Source organism: Saccopteryx bilineata, chromosome 3 (assembly GCF_036850765.1).
Source record: "Saccopteryx bilineata isolate mSacBil1 chromosome 3, mSacBil1_pri_phased_curated, whole genome shotgun sequence".
Lineage (NCBI taxonomy): Eukaryota > Metazoa > Chordata > Mammalia > Chiroptera > Emballonuridae > Saccopteryx > Saccopteryx bilineata.
This window is the reverse complement of record NC_089492.1, coordinates 88,116,750-88,142,293: the sequence shown is the minus strand read 5'-3', so window position 1 is coordinate 88,142,293 and position 25,544 is coordinate 88,116,750. Positions and strand designations below refer to the sequence as shown.

General features: G+C 38.7%; 1 protein-coding gene and 1 pseudogene across 1 annotated transcript in view; both read left to right on the top strand.

Annotated features, from left to right (window-relative positions):
- Positions 1-25,544, top strand: part of ALK (ALK receptor tyrosine kinase) — a 690,142-nt gene that overhangs the window by 3,136 nt on the left and 661,462 nt on the right. The window lies entirely within an intron of this gene.
- LOC136328605 (4-hydroxybenzoate polyprenyltransferase, mitochondrial-like) lies at positions 4,327-7,796 on the top strand (annotated as a pseudogene).

Genomic DNA, 25,544 nt, shown 5'->3' with positions numbered 1-25,544 from the left:
CTGATATAGGAGACTAATACTGTTGTCTCACTACAGGTATTTTAGTAAAGAACAGCTGTGCTTTAATGTCATCATGGCTTCTGTGGTTTATACATGCAACATTCTCTTTTAGTACCTAATGTTTTTTGTAATGGATATTAAAAAAAAAAACTTCTCTGGGAATGTGGATTTTTTTCCCTCACTTTCCTGTCTATGAGCATGTCTAGAGCTTTCCCATCACCTCTTGTTAAATGCCCATAGGCCCTAACAATCAGATCTACTATTGTTAGGTGTTGATAACAGGCAAATGGTGTCCTGTCTGCAGCCCTGAACTTACCTACTATAAATAGGCAGGTTGCATGAAGTTATTAGTGGGTGTCTCTGAAGAGTCACGTGCTTAGTGCATTTGAAGAATATACTCTAGTTGAGTCTTAGATAAGAGCTGAAACTGCAGAGTGGGGGAGATTCATGTAGAGAGGACTGTGCTTTGAGAGCTTCTTTGATACTGACAGGAGGGAAGCAGTGTGAGCATCCCAAGTAGCATAGTCCATTTGGCAGCTGGACCAAGTCCTTATGCATCATTTGACACATCTAGCAATCCTGGTTTCAGAAAGAGCCAGGATTCTGCCATTAAAAAGCTGGAAATTTTGGCCAAACATTTTTCAGCAGGATGAGATCAAATGATAATTGATGGGATCAAGTAAGACACTAAGTGTAACTGGATGAGCTCCCCATGACCTCCCGAGAGACAGACAACTTACTGAAAAGCACTTCAGGCCTTGTGGTGATCACACTTGGAACAGGCTGGACTCTATAGTTCTGAGTCATATGCAGTCTTCAGTTAGGCAGCTGGCCATGCAGGACTAGCCTCTTGTTTTACTACTGTCTCCTCAGCCTCATTCAGGTATAGCCTCTACTGCAAGACCCTCATGGAGAGAATAGATGCACCTTGTTGTCATGGGGAAACATGATTGTGGTTTTGCTTATTTTCTTGTATGAAAATTTAAGCTTAGATTTTCACACTTGGTTCGATTTTACTATTTATCATGCCTGTGAATTACAAAAAAGGCATTTAGGTCTTCTGCAACATAGAGCTTCAAGTAAACAAAGGGAAAGTAGGCACAACTTAGTTTATTTCTCCCTGCTTCCACCCAAGTGACTGGTGGTCTAGTCTGAAAGGGCACAACCATGCTGATGGGGTTATCTGTGGGGAAGGAAGAGGAAAGTATGGGTGTTCTGCCACCCCTTGTGGTTAGGGGCCTAGAGTAGCCTGTTTGTCCGACTAAAGATAGTCTCCTAAATATGAGCAGGACCATGACTAGGAATGGGGTAACAATGGAAAAAGTACCTAGTCAGGACAAAGCAATATCTTTATATTGCTTGTAGTTTGGGTTGTCTGAGAGGACAAAAAGAGGTCTGTGAGGCCCTATGATACATGACATGTTAATGTGTTTTTCTCTGTGAGTTGTTCTGATCTCATAATTGGGACCAGCATTTCAAAGTCTGATGCAGCTCTCCTGAGCACCCATTCATGGAAAAGAGGTAGAGAGGCAATTGCGAAGACTCTACCAATGGTAGTGCACCATCAGCCCAAACCTCAGAGAAGATGTCCGCGCTTAGTAGATGGCTTGAACACCTTCTTTCTGCCATCCCCTAGGCAGAGGCCTAGAGGATGACAACTTGTGGAATGGGAAGGCTTACTTCCCTGTAAGTGCTCTCCTTCTTCCCACTCCAGGAAAGGCAATGTAGGACTGGGAACTTTCTGTGTATTCTATAGAGAGGTCTGAGCAATTTAAAGTAGCTGTATGCAATCTAATACGCCTGACTCTTGACCTCACAAATCTGTCAGTCCCCTTCCCCTTTCATTTCTGGAGAGAGCAAACAAAGCGAAGGAAGGTAGAGAGGAAATTGGAGCTCCCAGAAGGTATATCAGTTATTGGAAGTGAATTGGAAGAGTTGGAACCAGTCCAGAGAAGAGCAGAGAGCTGATTTAAGACTTGAAGGGACTGATTTATGATGAAAGATGAAAATAATTAAATATATATGACTGGGCTAAGTGGCGATGAAGAGAAACCTATGGTAACAATCTACTGGTCTCTGACGAGTGGCAGAGAAGGAGAGGAGTTATTTATTGTGTCCTGTAGAAGTAATAGGATGATACTTGCAGAAGGAAACTTCAGGTTGGGTATCAGGGAAACCTTATTTTCTGAAATTGATACTCCCCTACTATGGAATGAAATTCCAAGGGAGCAAAGAGTAAGATGAGATGTGGGTCAGACAAGCCACAGAGTTTATAATTAATCAGTTCTGTATTTTCAAATGTTGAAAAGCCACATGGACAAGGAAAGCTGGGATAGGGAACAGTGGTAGAAATCAAGATCTTTTGGAATACAATTCTTTTGCTTTTTTCAGTGTTATTCATTTTCAATTTTTAAATTATAGTTAACATGTGATATTATCTTAGTTTCAGGCATACACCATAGTGATTAGACATCTATATAACTAACGAAGTGATCACCATGATGGGATATAACTCTTGAGAGCCTTTGAGTATTGGTATTTCCAGGGGAAAAAGAAAATAATATTCTATGTATCTTTGAAGTTGGTGGGAAATGTTTACAATTTTTTTTTTGAGAGAGAGAGGGAGGGAGAGAGAAAACAGTGAATTGAACTGTCAACCTCTGTGCTCTGACAAGAAAATTGTTAACGAAAAAAATATTTTGAAATTACTGGGTTTATTCTTCTCTGCTCCTGGATTAAAGACAGAGCATTTCTCTGAGGTGTCTGCATATCCAGTGGAGGAGACACATTCACCAGAGCATTAAGATGTGTGCATCATCAAATCATTGGGCAGGGCAGAAGGTACCAGGGTCTAGAGAGGGCGAGATTGGTTTTAGATTTGGTGGACTCCTACTCACGACCTGAAAACACTTTGCAATGCTGAGAGTTTATATAGCTATTTGAAAGGTGAAGTTAATCTAAATCCAAATGATTCTTTCACAAGTTTACAAAAGAAAAAGAAGAAAAACTCATGAGGGGTTTGTGTGTTTGTGTGTGGGGAGGAGTGTGTTATTATTAGCAAAATGAAGGTCTTGGCAGTGAGGTTTGTCTGCTGAAGGTCGGAAGGAACTAGCCTGCAGGGAGGAGAGAGGGAGAGTTGGGTCAGCCGAAGTTGCAGTCCCTTACCACTCTTTGGATTACTGCTTGATAAACTCACTATATGGGAATTCATCCAGCCTGACTCCTAAAGGACATTTTGCCTTTACAACCATTATTACTGTGCCATTACATTTGTATGGGACTTTACAATTTATGAAATACTTTCACTTTTTTTTTTTTTTTTTACCAATTCTATGGTAAGCAGGCAAGTATTTGTTTTATTTTTATAAATGGAGTAACTGAAATCTAGATGTTTGATAATAATTTTTCTAGGTGCTACAGGTAGAAAGTGGTACACCTGGAAACTTACTTAAGTATTGAGAGGTTATGAGATGCTAGATACTGTACTAGGTACTAACTAGGACCACCGATCTCCTTTTCTTCAAATGAGGACTCTATACACTTAGGGAATAATCTCAGGGTACAGATTTTGAACAACCAAGACATGTAATAGATGAAAAACTTTCATCATTGTTAGAAGACCATTCAACAAATATTTGGTGTTCAATAGCCATGACTTAGAAAAGTTTCTTAAATTTTTTGAAGCCTAGTTTCATTATTAGAAAAATGGGAATAGTAAGAGTTCCAATCTCAAGATGTTGTTAGGAGATTAAGTTAGATGATATGAATAAGTCCTTAACCCAATAAAATACATGTAATAAATATTCCATCAATATGAACCATATGATTTTCCCTACCAGAAGTAACACCCGAGCATTGCATATACCGTTAGTCTGTTTGAATGGTGCCATCTGGAATTGCATAGTTCATATTTGTGGCCATATTTGGCAACCCTGGCAGCAGTGGTTACTGTGAGTTCTCCAGGTAACCGACTTCTAATTCCTAATTGATAAGAGGTGGGATCTGGTGGAAATGGGAAGAGTGATCAGGGTGGTAGTTTCTGTTTTCTTGCTGTGGGAGGCCTGTCTTTCCCAGAATTGTGAATAAGAAGAAGGATTGAGGTGTGGTATTAATTTCTATCAGCTTGTATCCTCTTGTAGGTCTTTTGACCCTGGATTCAGTCCAAAGATTTTAGCACCATATTCACAGTCCAATTCTTTTTCTTCAAGAGAAGGAAACCAAGGCTTTACTTTATAAAAGTATAAAATCTCATACTGAGAAAGAACAAGAAAACAGCATTACAGAAGAACAATTTTTCAGACAGTGGAGCTTCCCTCAGAGTGATCTATGCGGTTTAAGCCCCTCCATGCCCAGGGAGGTGCTGGCCCCCTGGCCTCAGGTAACTCCTTTGTTGTAATTAGCTGGAAGACTATACTTTCAGGGATCATTTCTATAGTTTGTAATTAGCTGGAGGTGCTCTTTCCTTTCATTTCTAGCCTCACCATTCATTGTCAAAGTGGAAGGCAGGAGAGAAATGGAAAGTACTAACTGGTTAAATGAACATGAGTCCATTAAGAACAGTAACCTTTGAAATTCATCATGGAAACACACAGCCTAAGGATTTGAGTGGGAGACTGCCTCAGCAAAGTGTCTCAATCTAAAAGAAGCTGGTAAGCATTGATGCTGCATTTTATAGGTGACGTTTTTCTATGAGCCATGGCTGAGCAGTTGCCTCCAAAAGAAGCACATGAACATCATGTCTGCTTGGGAGCTGATGAAGAATAGGGTGTGTTGGTGAGAATGATTATAGGTGTCCAGAAGTCACATGGAGAGAGCTGAATAAAGCTCTCAAGGAGCCCTTTTGATGCCTTCTTCCTTAGAACTATCATGCTTCCTTCTGTCTAGGATGTGGCCAGTGTTCCATAACCTAGTAATGTCCTGGTTCTTTCACACAGGTAGGAGAAGTTAAAAGAGGGTTTTGGCCTCGTGGTGAGTTAGTAAAGGGATGGGAGGTGGCGTGATACCTTTTTGGTGATCCACATTTCTTAGAATAACTTTTATTTCTTCCTTTGGTAAATATTGTGGTGAATTTTCCAGCTGGGCTATCCTAAGCTTCAGGTTTTTTCTCAAGAAATTCTATCAGAATCACTTGGTGATATAAAGTAGACATTCCAGAAAGTGGAAAGTCCCAGACTGGACAGGAGAGCTCCCTTGGGGCAGACACACCCAACCACTTGTTTAATTAAAAGTCTTTTTACCTTGACCCTACTTTTATGGTTATGTAACAACCACATGCAGGTGTATGCAGAGATAGGCAGTTAGAATTCTCTGGGGTAAGGAAGAGGCTGAAGGGAGGTAACTAGTCAAAGGAAAATTTAAGCCATTGACTATGTTTTTCTTTTCTTCTTATTTATCTTTTATTCATTTTCATTGGAATATGGTTCATGAGGGTGGGCATGGGCAGTCCTTCTTTATAGATCCTTTCCATGTTCTCAGCTCAGATAATTAAAGTAAGTGTTCTGTGGCAGAGAAGACACTAGAAAAGAAGATGGGAGATTTATATTATATTTTCCTTTTATTAGCTTTGAAATCTTGTGTACCTTATGTAACCTTGTTGAGCCTCAGCATCTTTGTTCCTAAAGGAAATAATACAAAACTTGTCTTTACTACCTCATGGAGTCTCTGTGAGGATTGTATGAGATAATTTATGTGAAAGGCTTTAGTCTGGATTATTCAGAAGTAAATATGTAAGGCAATAGAAAAGTGAATATACAATATCATAACAAATGCTAAGATTCTGTTTTATCTTCTATGGTTTCAACCATCCCTTGGCCTTAGGAGTAGCAGTACCACACCCCAGAATTGGAGGCACATCTTGGGATTCAATAGTCATGAAAAGGGGATATGTGGTCCCTCCCCAAGGTTTCTCAAAATACGGTTTTTCTTTTTCCATTGAAGTCAATTTTCTCAGTTATAGACTTTTCTGGAAATGAATCTCTGGTATTGGGACATAAGAACCTGCATTTAACACTGGAAAATGGTTTGTTTTTTTTTTAAATTGAAGGATGAAAAATATAGTAAATTGCATTGACTGCATTAATCTTGTGTATAGCTTGATGATAATTCACATGTGCAACATCTAAATAATCACTGCTCAGATAAAGATACAGAAAGTTCCCTTCTGCTCTTTTCTAGTCTGTATCTGCCCCTACCCCAGGTAACTATCCTTCTGATTTTAAGATTATCAGTTAATATTGCTTATTTTTTAACTTCATGTAGATGCAGTCATATCACATGCACTCTTAGGTGTCGGGCTTCTTTTACTCAACATGAGTCTGTGGGATTCATCAGTGTTGTATGTAACAGTATCTCTCTCTCTCTCTCTCTCTTTCTTTCTTTCTTTCTTCCTTTCTTTCTCTCTCTCTTTCTTTCTTCTTTCCTTTCTCTCTTTCTTTCTTTTTTGTAGTGTATTTCTTTATATGAGTATAACAAATTTATTTATCCATTTTCCTACCAAGGATTAGATTTATAGGAAATTAAAAGTAAATGAGGCTATTCCAAATAATGGCTAGCATAAGTTCTAGATTTGAGACTGAAGCCCTGCTTTTCCATTTACTGGCCCAAGACTATTTATTTTCTTGTCTTGAACTTCATTTTTCTTATTTGTAAAGTGAGAAAAATAATACACATCTTGCAGGGTATTGTGATCATTAACAGTTGATATTCAAAACCATCAGTTTTTTTCCCTCAGTTCTTGATTATATTTCTTTCCCTTGGTGGCCAAGATGGAAACTTCAGAAATTTATTGAAGCGGGAGGGGGGGGAACATTTTTTATAAGTGAGCTCATTAATTCACAAAGGTAAAAGTAATTACATGTAATAATTTTTAGTAAATGCTTTTACTTAAAATTAATAAAATAATGTTTAATAAAACAAATATTTTTATACTTTCAAAATTAACAAATAAACTATTTGATAAATAAATCAAAAATTAAAAAAAAACCCACCAAAACCCTCTGGTCTTACATCGAGAGCAATTAAACAAGAGAGAGAACCCCACAATGTGCTGGGCACCAGGGCGTGGGACATGCATGGGGCCTGCTTGGGGTGTTGCAGGTGTGGCTGTGGGGCTCGTGAGATGGCTCCCTGGCCCCCTGGCCCTGGCCACTCTCTGCAGGGCGGGGCCCATGCTGGCCTCAGCTCAGCTTGTAGGCCTCGGTGGTCCTGGACTCAGTGCCCCGCCCACTGTAGCCCTATTTGCATCTTAGGCGGTTGGACAAGCCCTTTGGAACATGACTGCTGTATCTGCCGTGCATCTGGAGCATTGGTTTGGCCACTGAACCAGGTTGTTTCCAGATTGGTACATGTTATCCCTTTTGGCACTGGAGCTGTTCTGATGCGTGGATCAAGCTATACTATTAATGACATGTGGGACTGGAACTACGATAAAAAGGTGACAAGAACAACAAATTGCCCAATAGTTATTGGAGACATTTCAGCTTTTCAGTCCTTCGTTTTTCTTGGGGGACAGCTGACCTGGCACTGGGTGCTCTTCTGTGTCTGAATTACTACAGTATAGCTCTTGAAGTAGCATGCCTACTTCTTGTCATCCCCTACCCTCTAATGAAAGAATTACATACTGGCCTCAATTAGCCTTGGGATTCACTTTTAATTGGGAAGTATAACTTGGATGGTCTGCTGTCAACGGCTCCTGTGATCCATTTGTTTGCCTGCCTTTTTATTTAGCAAATAAAGTTAATCTAGGAATTTTTAAATCAAACTTCTATAAAACACTCTCAGGTCTTGTTACTTCATAATTAGATTTGAATGAGAGTCTTACACTATGTTAAAGAATTAAGACTTGGAAGATGAAGACTCTTCAGGATTTGAGATGACCTTGAGTATTTAAGTTGCTGCATTCTTCTGCTCATTATAATTCTTATTTGTAGTTAGGGAATTGTATGAGTTTTGGCACTTTAAAAGAAACCTGACATGTATCTCATCTAAATGAATGTCTGTAGTAAAAATAGAGTCCTTTTAGGGAAAAATAAAAACTGCCATGGAAAGTTGGGGCTTATTGTTCTTTATTGTGACATTTACTCACTGCCAAAAGCTGTAATTCAGAAAACCATTCTAGTTTTAAATATATATAGTTATATTAGGAGAATTTAAATAGATAAAACTTTTTCCTGCTACAATTATTAAAATAATAGACAAAAAAATATAGAGAAGACAGAAGAAGATGAACAGAAATAAAACCACATTTAAGAAAGAGATAAAAATGACTGAGAATGACAAAGATACAAGTAGAGAAGCAGAAGAATGTGAAAGAGGAGGCAACCCAGCAAAATGTAAGGCAGGAATTATCTCCTGGGCACTGAGATGCATAGATGCTGGAAAAGAGACCAAAGAGAATGGGGGAAAGGAGGGAAGGAGGAGGAAGGGAACATTTGATTATTGTTGACCTGGACTGATTCTGACCTGGTGTCAAAATCTGCATTCTGAATCTATGGCCAACATTATATGATGTTTATTTTCAATTTCATTGAAGTATAATTGACATACAGTAAATGCATCTATTTTAGATGTATAATTTGATTTGTTTGATAAATGTATATACCTGTGTACCCACCACACTAATTAGGATATAGAACATTTCCAGAAGGTCCTTCTTGACTTTTTGCAATGAACCCTCTACACTTCCTGTTTTAGGCAACTTCTGATTTGATTTCTATCACAATAGGTTAGTTTTGTCTGTTTTGGAGGTTCATATAAATGGAATCATATGGCATATTCTCTTTATGTCTGGTTTCTTTCACTTAGAGCAACACTCTTATTTGTGTTTTTATGTGCATTAGTAGTTTGTTTCTTTTTATTGGTGAATAGTATTTCATTTTATGAATACACCACACTTTAAAAAGTTCATTTATCTGTTGATGGACAACTGCTTCTAGTTTGTGTCTCTCATGAATAAAGCTGTTATAAATATTTTGTGTAAAAGTCATTTGTGGACATGCATTGTCATTTCTCTTAAACCAATTATTGAATTGCTAGATTGTATGGTAAATGTATGTTTAACTTTATTAAAAATTGAAAAATGTTTTCCAAGTAGTTGTACCACTTTATACTCCCAATGTATGAGAGCTCTATTTGCTCCACATCCTTGAGAATATTTGATATTGTCAAAATATGGTGGTATTTCATGATTTTATCTTTTTTTTGTATTAGTTATCTAATATTGCATAAGATATCAGCATAAAAGTGGCTCAAAACAATAACAACAACAACACTATATTAACTTTTATAGTTCCTATAAGTTAGGAATTTAGGAACAACTTGACTGGGTATTTTTTGCTTGACCTCTCATGAGATTGTAGTCAGAATCCAGCCACTGCTGCAGTCATCTTAAAACTTGAGTACGCTGCAGGGTCTACCTACAACGTGCCTTGCTCATGTGGCTGGCAAGCTGATGCTGGCTATTTGTAGGAGGTGTCAATTCTTCAGGTGGTGTTCTCTATGAGGCTACTGAAACATCTTTGTAACATGGTGTCTGGCTTCTCTTAGAATGAGCATCTATTGAGATGATTATATGATCTTTCTTTCCCTTCCCTCCCTCCTTCCTCTCTCTTTCTCTTTTCTTTTTTTTGTAAATATACTGCTCATAAAAATTAGGGGATATTTTAAAAATTAATATGAACCTATAAAATATCCCCTACTTTTTTGTGAGCAGTATATGATAAATTATAGTATTTGATTTTCAAATGTTGAATGAGTTTTACATTCCCAGAATAAACTCCACATAGTCATGATGTATTATCCTTTTTATGTATTGCTGAATCAGCTTACTAGTATCTCATTGAGGATTTCTACATCTTTTACTCATAAATATTATTGCTCTGTAGGTTTCTTTTCTTGTCTTTGACAGGCTTTAGGGTCTGGGTAATGCTGGGCTCATGAAATGAATTGGAAACTGATCCCTCTTCTGATTTTCATGGAAGAGAATTTTAACTTTCTACTTTCTTGAATTTTTATTTAGTAGAATTTGCCACTGAAGTTATCTTGGGCTGGTAATATAGTCTTTGTTGGAAAGTTTCAAATTACTAATTAGATTTTTAAATATAATTATAGGATTATTCAGATGATGTGTTTTTTTAAGTGAACTTTAGCAGTTTGTATCCTTTAAGAAATTGGTTCATGTAAGTTGTTGAATTAATACAGGTTAAGTTGTTCATTATATCCTCTTATTATTTTTATGTTTTTAAGGTCAATAGTGATGTTCCCACTTTCATAATAGATATTACTGATTTATATCATTTCTCTCTTTGTGGTAATTCTGGCTAGGTGCTTACTGATTTTATTTTACTTTTAAAATCAGCTTTCTGTGATACCAATTTCTGTTTTTTATTTCAATTTCATTGATTTCTAGTCTTATTTTATTATATTTCTCTCACTTTGTTGCCTTGGATTTAATATGCTCTTTTTATTTCTAATTTCTTAAGCTGGAAGCTTAGGTAATTGATTTGACACCTTTCTTCTTTTTCTAATATAAGCATGTAATGCAAAAATTTCCTCTAATAACTGTTTTAGCTGCATTGTAAAAATTTCATTATGTTGTAATGGAATTTCATTTATATTCAATTAAAATATTTTCTAATTTTCCATTTGGCTTTCTCTTTGACCCATGGTTATTCATGTGTGTTTTAGTTCAGGATGTTTGGGCATTTTCCAATTATCTTTCTCTTACTAATTTCTAGTTTAATTCTGACACTGTCTGAGAATATACTTGTTTTGATTTTAGTTAATTAAATATTTTAAGGTTTATTTTATGGTCTAGAGTATGATCTGTCTTGCTGAATGTTTTATGTACACTTGAAAAGAAACATATTTTCTGCTGTTGTTGGGTGGAATGTTCAATCAATGTCAATTAGGTCAGTTTGGTTAATAGTGTTGTTCAGATCTTTTGTATCCTTTTACTGACTTTCTGTCTGTTACAGGTATTATCTATAGAGGAATACTCAAGTCTCCAAATTTTTGTCTTGCCTATTTCTCCTTGCAATTCTGTCAGTTTTGATTCATGTATTTTGAATTATTAAGTGTCTATACATTTAGGATTAAGTCTTCTCTCAATGATTTGACTCTATTATTATTTTCCCATTTTTCTTTGCACCTTTCTCCCCTCCTCTGGGACTCCAATTACACAACTGTTAGACCTTTTGATATTGTCTCATAAGCGCTTGAGGCTCTGCTAATTTATTTTTTATTTTTTCTCTCTTCTTCAGATTGGACATTTTCTATTGTCTATCTTCAAGTTTATTGACTCCTCTGTTTCCACTTTGCTGTATTTCAATTTTATATTTATGGCTTTTAGTTTTATTTTATAATTTTAAAGATAATTTCTATTTACCTATTTAGAATTAACTTTTTGTTTATTTTCCAGAATGTTTATTTTTACCTCATAGAACACAGTTATAATAGATAGCTTCTTTAAAGTCTTAATCTGATAATACCAACATCTGGATCATCTTGTTATTGGCATTTATTGATTATATTTCCTCTTAAGAATTAGTCATTTTTTTGTATATTGATTAATTTTAAATTGTATTCAGAAAATTTGGAACATTATATTGTTTGGTCTGAGACTTGAATGTGGTTCAAACCTTAGTTTTTTTTCTTAAAGCATTTCTTATGCTGCTTTGAGTCTGTCTACACATCTACACATGCTGCTCAGAGATGAGCTGGGACCCTGGACTAGTTTCTTCACAGAATTAACATGTTTCCTTCTATGGCTCTCTCCTCTTTGGGATTCTCCTTGAACTCACAATTTTGCCTAGCTATACAACTTCTGCACCAAGTTCTGTTATCAAGGTTTCTCTCAGGTAAAACAGAAAGATAATAAGGAGAAACAAAACAGGGATTTTTGTCATAGTCCTCAGACTGAAGGAACCTATTTTCCTAGTCCTCTGGCCTGAAAGATGTGTTTCTACTATTAGAATTTTGGGCCCTGGCCAGTAGCTCAGTGGATAGAGTGTCAGCCCAGCATATAGACATTCCAGGTTTGATTTCCCAGTCAAGGCACACGGGAGAAGCACACAGATTCAAGAAAGAATCTGCTTTCTTTCCTCTTCTCTCCTCCTTCTCTCCCTCTTTCCCTGCTACAGCCTGTGACTCAGTTGGTTTGAGCGTGGCCCCAGGCACTGAGGATAACTCCATTGGAGCAAATCAGCCTCAGGTGCTAAAACTAGCTCAGTACTTGAGCATTGGCCCTTGATGGGGTTGCCAGGTGGATTCTGGTCAGGGGTGGGTACGTGGGATAATGCTTCACTATCTCCCCTCCTCTCACCTAAAAAAGAAAAAAAATAGAATTTTAGCTGCTAATATCATCAGCCATGCTGACTCTCCTGAGGGTTCACCATTATGAGATAAGAGAAAAAGAGAGAAGAAAAACAAAGAAAAAGATATTTTCCTTCATATTCTATGGATCACAAGGCTCCTGTTCCTTGCCTTTTTGTGGAAAGAAAGAAGCTACCCATGGCACCACAATCACAGTTTTTCTGGGTGCCCGCACTTGACTCACAGATGCAAGAGAAAAGAGGTAAAAAAAAAAAAAATGGAAAACTCACTTTCATATAGGTTAGTTTTTTAGATTTTGACTCTTTTCCTTAATATTCCTGGTTGTATGTACTTTTCAGAGTCTTTATATATATTATTATATATATTTTATATATATTATATATATTTTTATTATATATAGATATATATATATATTTGTAGTTTGTACAGAGTGTTTGGTTGTAAGCAGCAAGAGATATAGGATTTAGTGGGCTTACTTTATCTTGTTGCACTGAAAGTCCTTGATTCTTTTTTTGAATCAGTTTCCACCAATAATATTTTTTCAATCTTTAATATTTAATGTACTATTCTTCTGTTTTTAAATTCTCTCAGTTTTTGTCTGCTGAAGTGTCTTTATTTTTGCTTTTATTTCTGAAGATTTTCACTGGATATACTTTTTGATAACACTTTTATGATATTTTTCTGTCGGTGCATGGTTTGCATTGTTTCTGGTCAGAAATCAGGTGTTTCTTTATTTGTGTGTTTGCTCTGTCTCTCTCTTTCTCTCTCTGTATGTGTGTGTAAGAAAGTAGGACAAGCCAGAGTCAGAGGTAGGGCTGGTTTATAGAGATAGGCATTTACATTTGATGCTAAAGAAATCAGAAAGTGTTTAGTTCTTGAGTAAGAGAGGTGCATGTTGACTGCATGTAGACTATAGATTCTTTAGGAAATCTTGTTTGATCTGGGTCTCAGGTCTGGATTGTAGAGAGTTGGTAGTTGGATTAAAGCTCTAAGAGGCTGTTGTACTCGCACAAGGATGAGGCATTTAGAGCTTGGTCAAGAAATGCCCAGATATAAGAAGAACAAAAAGAAAGGAGTCAGAGGTCTAAGGTTTATGGCCTGGGGACTCTGGAGATTGATGGTATTACTGATAAAGAAGACATTGGGGAAAAAGGTCTAGTTTGGGGAGAGAGTAGCTGACATAATAACAATTGTAGCTGACATAATAACAATCATAGTGAGCATTCATCTGAAGATCAGGTTATCTGGTATGCACATGAAGATATGGAATGAAAGCAGGAAGAGGCGAGAGGCCCAGGCATGGGAGTTATTTATATGGACCTGGTGGTTTAATTCTTGAGAACAGATGCATTTTCCTTAGATGAAGAAAGGGGAGGAAAGGTCACAACTTGGATTTAGGAGAGTTCATGATTAGACACTGGAATGAAATCAGTGATGTCACCAGAAAGAACTTGCTTACAAGAAGGAAGAGAGGCCACTGGATCATGTGGTATCATAGAAGTTAAGGGAAGCAGATGTTTCAGAGATGGAATGGAATGGAAAGTCCATTGTGTTTGGCCCAGAACCTTATGGAGAGCAAACATAGGCAGAAAGAAGTTTAGAGGGAGGGCTGAAGAAATCAAAGTAAAATGTGCTTATGTAATTGTTCAATCTGTGCAAGGAAGAAGAAAAGAGAAAGAAAATAAAATATCAGTGATGTTAGAGAGTTAAGCAGAATGAAGAAAAGATGTATTAAAGCTAGATGAAACTTCTTAATGTCTAAAATCAGAAGAGGAAAAGCTAAAGAGAAAGTATGTTTTAGGTGTCAGAAAAGGTGGAGATAGTTGTGTAGCAAGACCACTCAATATGGGCATTTCATACTCTTAGGTCCTAGATGCATTCCTGTCTGCTTATGTAGTCCCTTTATAAAATAGAGTTCCTGCCATCTCATATTTTAAATGTTTCTGGAAGATGGGAATCTCTGTTTTATGAGGCTGCTCTGTGCTTGCTGGACAGATCTGTTGGGAAAATATTTAATACTAGCTTAATTCTACTCCTTTGTAATGGTATTAGTGATAACAGCTACCATTGACAATTTCACACAGATTACTTTATTTAATCCTCACTGTAACATGGTAAGGTTGATATTATTATTCCCATTTTCCAGATAAAGAAACCAAGGCTCAGGGAGGCTAAGTAACTGGCCAGAATCACATAGCTAGTAATAAAAGGAAGGGATATTTGGATATCAGCCTGTTTAACTCTATACCTATAATCTCTATAGGTTCCTAGTTGTGACTGTCATTCTGCTTCCAAGTATTGTCCTTTTCCAACCTGAGGACCCTTTAAATGTTTTTTTTTTTTTCTCTGAAGCTGGAAACAGGGAGAGACAGTCAGACAGACTCCCGCATGCGCCCGACCGGGATCCACCAGGCACGCCCACCAGGGGCGAAGCTCTGCCCACCAGGGGGCGATGCTCTGCCCATCCTGGGCATCGCCATGTTGTGACCAGAGCCACTCTAGTGCCTGGGGCAGAGGCCACAGAGCCATCCCCAGCACCTGGGCCCTCTTTGCTCCAATGGAGCCTTGGCTGTGGGAGGGGAAGAGAGAGACAGAGAGGGAAAGCGCGGCGGAGGGGTGGAGAAGCAAATGGGCGCTTCTCCTGTGTGCCCTGGCCGGGAATCGAACCCGGGTCCTCCGCACGCTAGGCCGACGCTCTACTGCTGAGCCAACCGGCCAGGGCCCAGACCAGAGTTTTGCCCTCATAGGGTTTACAGACTGGCTAGGGAAGCATATTAAATGTGCAAATTAACAAATACATATATAATAGGAAACAATGATGAATGCTGTGAAGGAAATGAACATCTCTAGCCCGCCTTATCAATAGTCATCATATACTCTGAATTTCCAAGTGCTTACTATGCTTGCTTCTTTCCTCCTGACATCTTCTCTTAAGAGGTGGACTTCAAATGAGGACAAGTTCCCACCACTTCAATCTGATAATCTTGGTGCACAATGAGGCTCTTAACCTTGTGTTGCTATAGCGTACTGGTAGGAAAGGGCAGAAACACAGCGGGAGTGACTGGAGAGAAGGAAAATGACTCCCTTCTCTGAGACAAGAAGACAAATGTGCAGTCAAGGACAGATTTCTCAGGAGTGGGGCCAGATGGTCTCAATATGTTTCATAAAGTATGACCAGAGGTCATGCTAAATAGGTCACTAAGCCATGCATTCTACAGACTCTGCCTTTCTCTTCATGCTCCAGCCCTTCTGTACCCACACATTTTCTTGACAAATGTAGCCCAGGAAGGAAACACAGAGATTTACTAAATACATATATGTCAGCTAAGGTAGGAAGACCCTCCCCTTTGCTCCATTCCCCTCTACTCCATTCCCCTCCCCTCCATTTCTTTTCCCTCCATCCCCCCTTCCCCTCCATTCCCTTCCCCTCCACTCCCCTCCCCTCCATTTCCTTCCCCTCCACTTTCTTCCCCTCCATTCCCCTACCCTTCATTCCCTTCCCCTCCATTCCTCTCCCCTCCATTTATTACCCCTCCATTTTCCTCTACCTTCATTCCCCTCCCCTCTATTCCCTTCCCCTCCATTTCCTTTCCCTCCATTCTCTTCCCTTCCATTCCCCTCCTCTTTCCTCTACCTTCCTTTCTCTCTCCTTTTCTTTTTCCTTCCCTTCCCTTCCCTTTCTTTTCTTTTTTTTCATAGTTTTAGTCTCAATACCATAATTTGGAAAAAATCTGGTTGGAGAAAAATGTCAAGAAGTACAAATGCAGATTCGATACACCTGACCTTTCTTTTCTTCAGAACAACAAATGTCAAATAGCTTAAAATGACAGCCAGGATGGCTAGAGATTATTTATGTGCTTAAATATTTAGGGTAGAAATGTAGTTTAGATTTATGTCTAATTTACGTGAAGAGTCTGACCTGTGAGAATCATAAGCCCTATGGAGGAACCAGTATAAGAATTGATGTTTACATTTTAGAAAACAGAAAATGTGAAAAATCAGACTAGATTGAAGTGATAAATGATTCCTGATAGGCAAGAGAACCTTTGAAAACATCAAGAAAGTATTTTGCAATGCAAAACTATGTTTGGGTTCTGTATAGTGTGGCATTTCAGAGAAGGAACCACAATCCACGTGTTCTCTCATTTGATAAAATACAAAATACTTTGTAGTATGTGCATGTTTACTTGCATCTCTTATCCTCATTTTACTGAAGACATTTTATTGTTAAAACGGAAAGAGGAAGAATTTTCTTTCTCCAGCTGTGTAAATCCTGATAGGAGCATAATCCTCCATCCTGGAGTGTAACTCTACTCAGCCTCCTACTCAGTTATCATCAGAAGCAGCCGAGTTCCTCTTAACGTGAAGGCTCTGAAAGGTGGTTTTGTTTAAAAAAAACAAAAAACAAAAAAAAAGAACTGTGAACATTAGTTAAGCCATTTACTTCTGAAAGGACACAGTATTGCATTATGTTAAGAAAATGGAATGGGGAGTTAGTTCTGGGTCTGGTTCTCAGTTTTAGAACTTACTATTTAAAAGTTCTTAAGGCTGTCAGACAGTAACTGAATTTTTATGTTCTTGGTATCTTCATCTATAAAATAGAGGTTATTATAGCATTTACTTTATAGGGTTTTTTGTGTGTTTTTTTTTGTTGTTTTTTTTTTACAGAGACAGAGAGAGTCAGAGAGAGGGATAGATAGGGACAGACAGACAGGAATGAAGAGAGATGAGAAACATCAATCATCAGTTTTTCACTGCAACACCTTAGTTGTTCATTGATTGCTTTCTCATATGTGCTTTGATGTGGGCCTTCAGCAGACCGAGTAACCCCTTGCTCAAGCCAGCGACCTTGGTTCCAAGCTGGTGAGCTTTTTGCTCAAGCCAGATGAGCCCGCGCTCAACCTGGCGACCTCAGGGTCTCAAACCTGGGTCCTCTGCATCCCAGTCCAACGCTCTATCCACTGTGCCACTGCCTGGTCAGACACTTTATAGGGTTTTTATGAGGAGTAAATATGATAATGTTTAAAAAGGGTATATCACTCCTGCCACATGGATAAAACACTGAAAATATCCCCCATTATCTTCTATTTTATTATTGTTTTTTATTAATAAACGGGTTTCTCCTAATTATTTTTGTGGCTTTCTTTTCATCACACCTTTGCTAAAATCTAAGTATGTTCAAAATTAGTATACCTTATAGAAAATAAGTTAAACAAGTGAAGGATTCAAAAGAAATATTTAAATATTTTAGACTAAATTAGCCTATTTGCTCAAAAAGCTAAAGTCATCAGAAAATCAGTGCCATCTCATTGTGCCTTTCCTAAGAATTCCATATGGAACCAGTAAGTCTTATTTATTTTTTTAAATATCAAATAATTTTAATGAAGCCATAAGGATTATTTCTAAACTTCTTCAGATATTTATGATAAGATCTTTTACTTTCATAGCACAAAAAATTCTTATTTAATTAATTAGCTATGAAATTTGAGAAACTATGTGAGTGGAAGCAGTTGAGACAGGGAAGAAAGTTCTAGACCAGGGGTCATTGTATAGGTTTTCATTTTAGGGTATGCTGAGTTGTTCTGTTTGAACCTGGGCAAATCAGCTAAACTTTCTAGAGTCTTAGTTTTTGTCATATGAAATAAGTGAGTTCTGATCACTATGACCCCTTTCATATGAAAATTCTGTAATTTTAACCTATTTCCAGATTAGTATTGAGGCATTATTGGGAAGATTGGATAGATGCTATTTCTGCAAATAGTTGAGAAGAGGGTCAATTAGAATTTCATAGAGCAGTGATAAGAAATTATAACCTTTTATTTTTTTAATTTAAAAAAGTTTTTCTGACAGAGACAAAGAGAGAGATAGAGAGAGGGACTGATAGGGAGAAAGATGCGAAGCATCAATTCTTTATTGCAGCTCCTTAGTTGTTCAGTGATTGCTTTCTCATATGTGCCTTGATCGAGGGCTACAGCAGAGCAATTGATCCCTTACTCAAGCCAGCAACCTTGGGTTCAAGCCAGTGGCCTTAGACTTCAAGCAAGTGACTTTTGGGTTCAATCCAGCGACCATGAGGTCATGTCTGTGATCCCATGCTCAAGCCAGTTACCCCTTGCTCAAGCTGGTGAGCCCACGGCTCAAGCCAGATGAGCCCACACTCAAACTTGGGGTTTCGAACCTGGGTCCTCTGTGTCCCAGTCCACTGCTCTATTCACTGTGCCACTGCCTAGTCAGGCTAACCTTTTATTTTTATATGTTTTGTAACTAGCAGATTATGATAAGATCTGTTTAGCTCTAACTATTATAGGTAGAGACTATAAGATGAAAGAAATTTATCTTTATTTTCACCTCAAAGGAAAACCCAGGTATTTTGGTGCTTTTCTGGATATATAGTAAACTCACTCAAGATGCTTTGTTCTAGTTTTCTGTTTTAATCATTATAGCCAGTCAGGGACCAATTGTGCAGACAGAGATAGATAGATAGGTAGATAGATAGATAGATGATAGATAGATAGATAGATAGATAGATAGATAGATAGATAGACAGATAGATTAAAAACTGTACTTTTTCTTCCTTATTTGTATGGTTTATCTTAGGGACAGGATTGAGGGATAAGGACATATTTGACTCATCCATGTTAGTATGAGGGACACAGGAAGTGTTCAGTAAACTGTTGCTGAATCAATGAAGAGAAGAACAAAGAATGACTGGGGAATGAAAATGGGCTGTATTGAGAGGTCTACTTGAGCAAGTCCTGTCCATCTTTAATAACTCATGCTCCAGCGAACACAGTGTGTATCTTACAAGTTCACTTGCTTACTTCTTACTGGCTCATTGACTTTTTCCTTAACTTCAATTCTCCTTTTAACAGATAATCATAGAGACTTCTTGTGTGTTAGGAACTTTGTAAAGTTTTATAGGGTAAGGAACAATAATTCCAAAATGTGGTCCCTGACTTTAAAGAACTTATATCAATAGTTAAATAAGAAAGACCAAAAATACAGAATTTAAAATAAAAAATTGGGGATTCAGGACTTGACACCAGGATCAGTTAGCTTCATAATCTTCATTTAAACTCTCTTGAGTCATAGTGAAGTACAGAGCATGATTCCATCCTCACAGGGTTACTGAGAAGATTAAGTAAGATTATATATGTAGAAGAGTGCTTGGTAAAATAGAAAGCACTATGAACATTACATTACCTATTTAATTAGAAAAGTGAAGAGATTATGGACTTAAAGGCTAAGTATGTTGGGGCAAAGAACATTGAGTAGGGAATGTAAGCAGCAACTTCCTAATGGAGCTGGTGCTCTCTGGGTCCTGGAGGATGAACAGCGTTTGGATAGTCAGGGTGAAAGAAGACCAGATTTCCAGCCAGGGAGAGGGGAGCACGCAGCATGAAGTGAGGGGTGCTGTATTCAGTTAAAACCAGTTCTGGAGTACCTAATATGAGCCTCATGTTTTTCTGGAATATCTTTGTTTAAAGATGAGATTTTATGTTAAAAAGTACAGTTGGATAGAGAGGATGGGATCAGGACATGACAGGAGGACCTTAGAGAGAAAGCAAGAGTGTTTAACCTTATCATAGCAAGAAATAGGCAGCCATCAATAGGTCTGATGTGAATAGCTTTTTAGGAATAGAATTGGTAATGGTTCATGGTCTAGATTAGTAATGTAGAGACAGGAGTCAGTCATCTGGGTTAGTGAGATAGGGAAGATTTGGAAGTTTGAAATGGCAAAGAAAAAGATGACTCCAGAGAAAACTTTATAGCCCTTGGCATCAGAGGCAAGAGAGGGAGGATTCCAAGATTTTCTAGAACTTTCTGCCTACAAGGTTAGAAAACAATAATTTATTTGATGGGAAAGAAGAATTGGGGGAGAAATGAAATTTGGGAGGAAGAGTTAAGTTCTGTTTGCACCTGGAGAGCTGATAGCTGACTCTGGGCAGCAACATCCTATAGGCCAGTGATCCCCAACCCCCGGGCCGCGGACCGGTACTGGTCCGTGGGCCATTTTGTACCGGTCCACAGAGAAAGAATAAATAACTTACATTATTTCCGTTTTATTTATATTTAAGTCTGAACGATGTTTTATTTTTTAAAAATGACCAGATTCCCTCTGTTACATCCGTCTAAGACTCACTCTTGATGCTTGTTTCGGTCACGTGATACATTTATCCATCCCACCCTAAAGGCCGGTCCATGAAAATATTTTCTGACATTAAACCAGTACATGGCCCAAAATAGGTTGGGGACCACTGCTATAAGGAATTGATAATGTGAGACTAGAACTCATGTAAAAAGTCAGGACTGGGATTTAGGAATCATCAGCACAGAGACTCCTCATAAATTATGCACTTTGCTTGGAACTTAATTTCATGTTTTTTAGAAGATAAGAGAAATGAAAATCTTGCTGAATTATGGATTATACAACCATATTAAAAGTAATCCTCTCTTTCCCCCTCCCCTCTGCCTCCCTGGTGATTTTTGTGTTCTTTCTTCCCTCTGATCCACTCTCCCTTCCCCCAATACTTTATAAACTGAGAGATACACTAACCTTTATTTCTGTCAGATCAGAATATTGTCAATGAAGAGATTAAGGTGAAGGGGAATGTTCCCCAGAAGATGCTACGACCCTCCCGGCACCCTTTCCAGTCCTTCAGAGATCAGAGGGATGCAAGCTTCCTCTAGAGGAAAGCAAGCATTTGTATTTCTGGGAGGCAGTGTTTAAAAATCCAGACTCTCAGTTCCCAGGACAGTCCTGTTGTTTGATTTGCAGCTTGTCTTAAGTAAAGCACCGATTCTCAACAAGAGAGGAGCTGCTTAGCAGACATTGTGATCAGATGAAGTGGAGCTTTCGGGCCTGGTGGATGGCCAGAAAGCTGGGCCTCCTCTCCTGGCACCAAGCTTTGATCTGTGGTTTGAACTGAGTTCAAACAGTGGGTACAGCACCTCGAAGTCGGATTTTCTTTAGTTTAATCTTCTTTCTCTCCCTCAAAGAGAACATTTACCCAGCAATTTGCTTAACTGTTCTCAAGCATTACCTGGCACAGAGAGTATCGGACTTGACACTGGATAAGTTAATGATGGGGAGGGGAAGTTGGAGAAATAAGATACATGGTGCCAACATTTTTTGAACATTATATGCTAGGCACTTTACAGACATTCTTTTACTTAATCTTTATAACTGCGAAAGACAGATATTTTAATCTCTGTTTCACAAATGAGCCTCTGAGGGGTTATGTGACTTGACCACATCAGAGGGGTTAAGTTAGTTGGGATTTGGTTCCCCTAACTGGGATTAGGTTTCAAAACCTGAAGATCTCCTTCTTGTTCAAAGCTTGTGCTTCTTTCCCATCCCTATTAGAAGTAAAAAAAATCTATTTTAAAAAATCTTGGTTGTGATTTTCCAGAGGCCTATGGAATGGGATGAGAATCCAATAGTACATGTATTCATCTGCTTCTCAGCTATGTCATTCATTTCCTCTGTTCCTCTTTGCTTCCTGCATTCTCCTGTTTTACCTCCATCTGTCATGATGGAATGCCCTCTTTGAGTTTATCTCTCTCTCTTTCTCGGTGAGTGGGTTAAAGGTGAAGGCAAAGTGGCGAAACAGTACAGTATCAAGTTATTTATTTTTCGTGGTATCCTGTGCACCATTCATTTGACCTTCTGTGGAACCCAGTCAAGGGTGGGTGAATACTACAGTTTGGTTGCATTATGGATTCTGATTTTTTTTTTTTAAAAAAAGGCAGGGAGACATAGAGATAGACTCTTGCATGCATCCTGACCAGGATCCACCTGGCAAGCTCCCTATGGGGTGATGCTCTGCCCATCTGGGACATTGCTTCATTGCAACCAGAGCCATTATAGCACCTGAGGTGGAGGCCATGGAGCCATCCTCAGAGTCTGGGCCAACTTGCTCAAATTATTTGAGCCATGGCTGCAGGAGAGGAAGAGAGAAAAGAGAAGAGAGAGGGGTGGAGAAGCAGATGGTCACTTCTTCTGTGTGTCCTGACTGGGAATTGAACTCGGGACTTCCACATCCCAGGTCGACACTCTACCACTGAGCCAACCAGCCAGGGCTGGCTTCTGATTTTCATTTTTAACTGTGGACATTGAAAGAAGTACCTACTATGTACAAGGCACAGTGAGTACAAGAAAAAAATTAGTTTGAAGTGACTAAATTGAAATTTTCTTAACATAAAATAAAGTGCTTAATGTTTGCATATTTAAGAATTATAACCCAGAGAGAAAAGGAGTAGGAAATAGAGAGAGCTTAGAAGCTAACAAGTTCCTGGGAATAAAAGGCGAGGACATTGGACCCTGGCCACCCTCCCTGGTCCACTTCATGACCACTACATCGTTCAGGTGTCCATGGCTGTCTATTAGGCAGCCTGTTTCCACAGGCAGCCCTCAGATGGCTATCCATGCAGATTCTCTACTACCCTTACAGTTTTCTTCTCATCTGAAATATAATACTTGAATGAATGGATGAATAAGCCTATGCCCAGGGTAGAACTATCTGTGCTTTCCAAGACCCCTTAATCTGGGCAAATAGGGAAAATGGAGTGGGCCAGGGCCCCTCAGAGCACACCCAGGTCAGTCAGTGCATGTTAACTATAGCCTTCCAGAAAAAATGTTGCTAGTATGAGGATTTTAGGTTAATGAGGCAGTGAGGCCAGGGAAAATGGAGTAGGCCAGGGCCCCTCAGAGCACACCCTGGTCAGTCAGTGCATGTTAACTATAGGCTTCCAGAAAAAATGTTGCTAGTGTGAGTATTTTAGGTTAATGAGGCAGTGAGGCCAGCTGTGAAGATGAATTGAGATGATGCACATGAGTCACCATAAGTCACCACAGCACTTGGCACATGTTAAGTGCATCATAGATGCTATTTCTGCTGTGATTGTGCTTGTTCTAATCAAGATCACTCAGAATGCTTTTGGCTGCAAGTAACAAAGACCTAACAAAAAGTAGAAAACAATCTCATGTAATAGGAGGTCCAGAGTGTGGCTCTAGGGTTTGTTAATTCAGTGGAACATGACATACTCAAGGACCTTAGTCCTTCCCTGTCTACTCTGCCTTTCTCAGAGTTGGTAGCTGAAGAAGCTCCAGGCACCTTCACACACAGCTGTAAAGGGGCAAGTGTTTGCCCTTTGCTCATTCTTAGGAAAAAGGAATTTTTTTTACCAAAGACCTCCAGTAGATTTCCCCTTGTGTCCCATTTGCTAGGACTGCTTCACATGACCACATAAATCCAGAGGAAATAACACAATTTACTTGGTGTTAAACTTGGAAGTGCAACAGTATCACTGGCAGGGCTTGCTAAACAGACATTGCTGGGCCCCATCCCGTCTCCAAGTCAGGAGGTCTAGGGTAGGGCCTGAGAATTTTCATTTCTAACGAGTGCTCTCTTGGTGTGGGGACCACCCTTTGAGAAGCATTGGCTAAACTATTCAGCAGTCATTCCCCAGGTTTAGGACAATGCCCTTGACGTATATAGATGCCCCAAATCTGATCGAAGTTGAGTTTCTGTTAGCAAGAAGGTTGGAGTTATGCAAAGGGCCACCGGTTCCATATAAGGCTCTTGTTTTTCCCTGAGTTGTATCTTGTAGGGAGTTTTTCCTTCATTTGGGTCAATCTGTAGTGTCTGGATTGCATTTCCAACTCATCTGAAGATAGGAGAACTTTCACTGTCACTCTGGTGCATAGGTTGTGGATGTCAAATATTTAGATTAGCAGAACACTGGAGGTGTTGGTGATAGTGTTTTCTTCCCCCGCTCTCTGTCCCTCCCCCATTCCTTCTCTTTCTTCTTTTTCTGCCCTGCAAACTGCAGTGTCATATGGGAGTTATACTTTCCAGATATGATTTTTTTGCCCTGCAGTGGATACACTCATAGCCCCACCTTCCTTTGGGGGCAGCTAGGGTTGAGGGCCTTTCAGCTGGAAGCTGAGCTGCCGTCGATTTGGCCTTTACAGAGTGTGATGCTGCAGTTACTTCTAAGTGAATGCTCGTTATTGATGCTAATTGAACTTGTAGTTAATGAAAAAAATTACTTTACAGGGCTAAGTCAAGGCCAAAATTGTTATTACAGGTTAATTATTCTCCTTAAAAGGTACCATTACATCCATGATTGTTTTTTATCAGCCTTTTCTCTGGTGTTGAAAGAGATTTCTTCGAAGGCAGATTGCTGATATCATTAGTCATCTCATCTAATTCTTAATCACCAATCATTTTCCTCCAGATAAAGGTTAATCAAAGGTATGTAATTTGGATATTCTGCCTTAATTGCATTTGATCAGTTTCAAAGAAATGCTTTCTCTTCCATTTTTGGTAAGGAATATGGGCTTTCCTGTGCTTTCAAACCTAAAGTTTAGAAGAAGCAATCAAAATGGGCTCACTGAAAGAATGGGCCTGTCTGCTCCTGGTGGCAGCAGGAGAGGGACATCTCTGGGTGTCCCCAGAGCTGGGGGTGGGAGCAGGAGAAGATTCTCTTTGGTTCTGTTGTTGGGAATCAATGCCTTAGACCAGGGGTAGTCAACCTTTTTATACCTACCGCCCACTTTTGTATCTCTGTTAGTAGTAAAATTTTCTAATTGCCCACTGGTTCCACAGTAATGGTGATTTATAAAGTAGAGAAGTAACTTTACTTTATAAAATTTATAAAGCAGAGTTACAGCAAGTTAAAGCATATAATAATAATTACTTACCAAGTACTTTATGTCAGATTTTCGCTAAGTTTTTGGCAGAATAAATCTTTATAAGACAACTTACTATAGTTAAATCTATCTTTTTATTTATACTTTGGTTGCTCCACTACCACCCACCATTAAAGCTGGAATGCCCACTAGTGGGCGGTAGGGACCAGGTTGACTACCACTGCCTTAGACACTGAGTCTTCTGCTAGCCTTTCATTCACCCTTCTCCCTTCTTTTTTTCTTTCTTTTCATTGGGAGGGGGAGCAACAACATATGACTTTAGGAGTAACATAATTCATAGCAATACCCAATTTACCCTCACAGCTGTGTTTTTGTTACTGTGGTCTTCCCAGCAAATGCCTATTGGCTGAAAAAAAGACTTTTGGGAAGAGCGATTACCTGTCTGGTAATTGACTAGATTGAGTCCTACAATTAACTATTACATTGAGATGATAAATGACTTCCTGAATTAAGCCACTGGAAGGACTGTTAAAATGCAAATATTATCTAGAAGGAA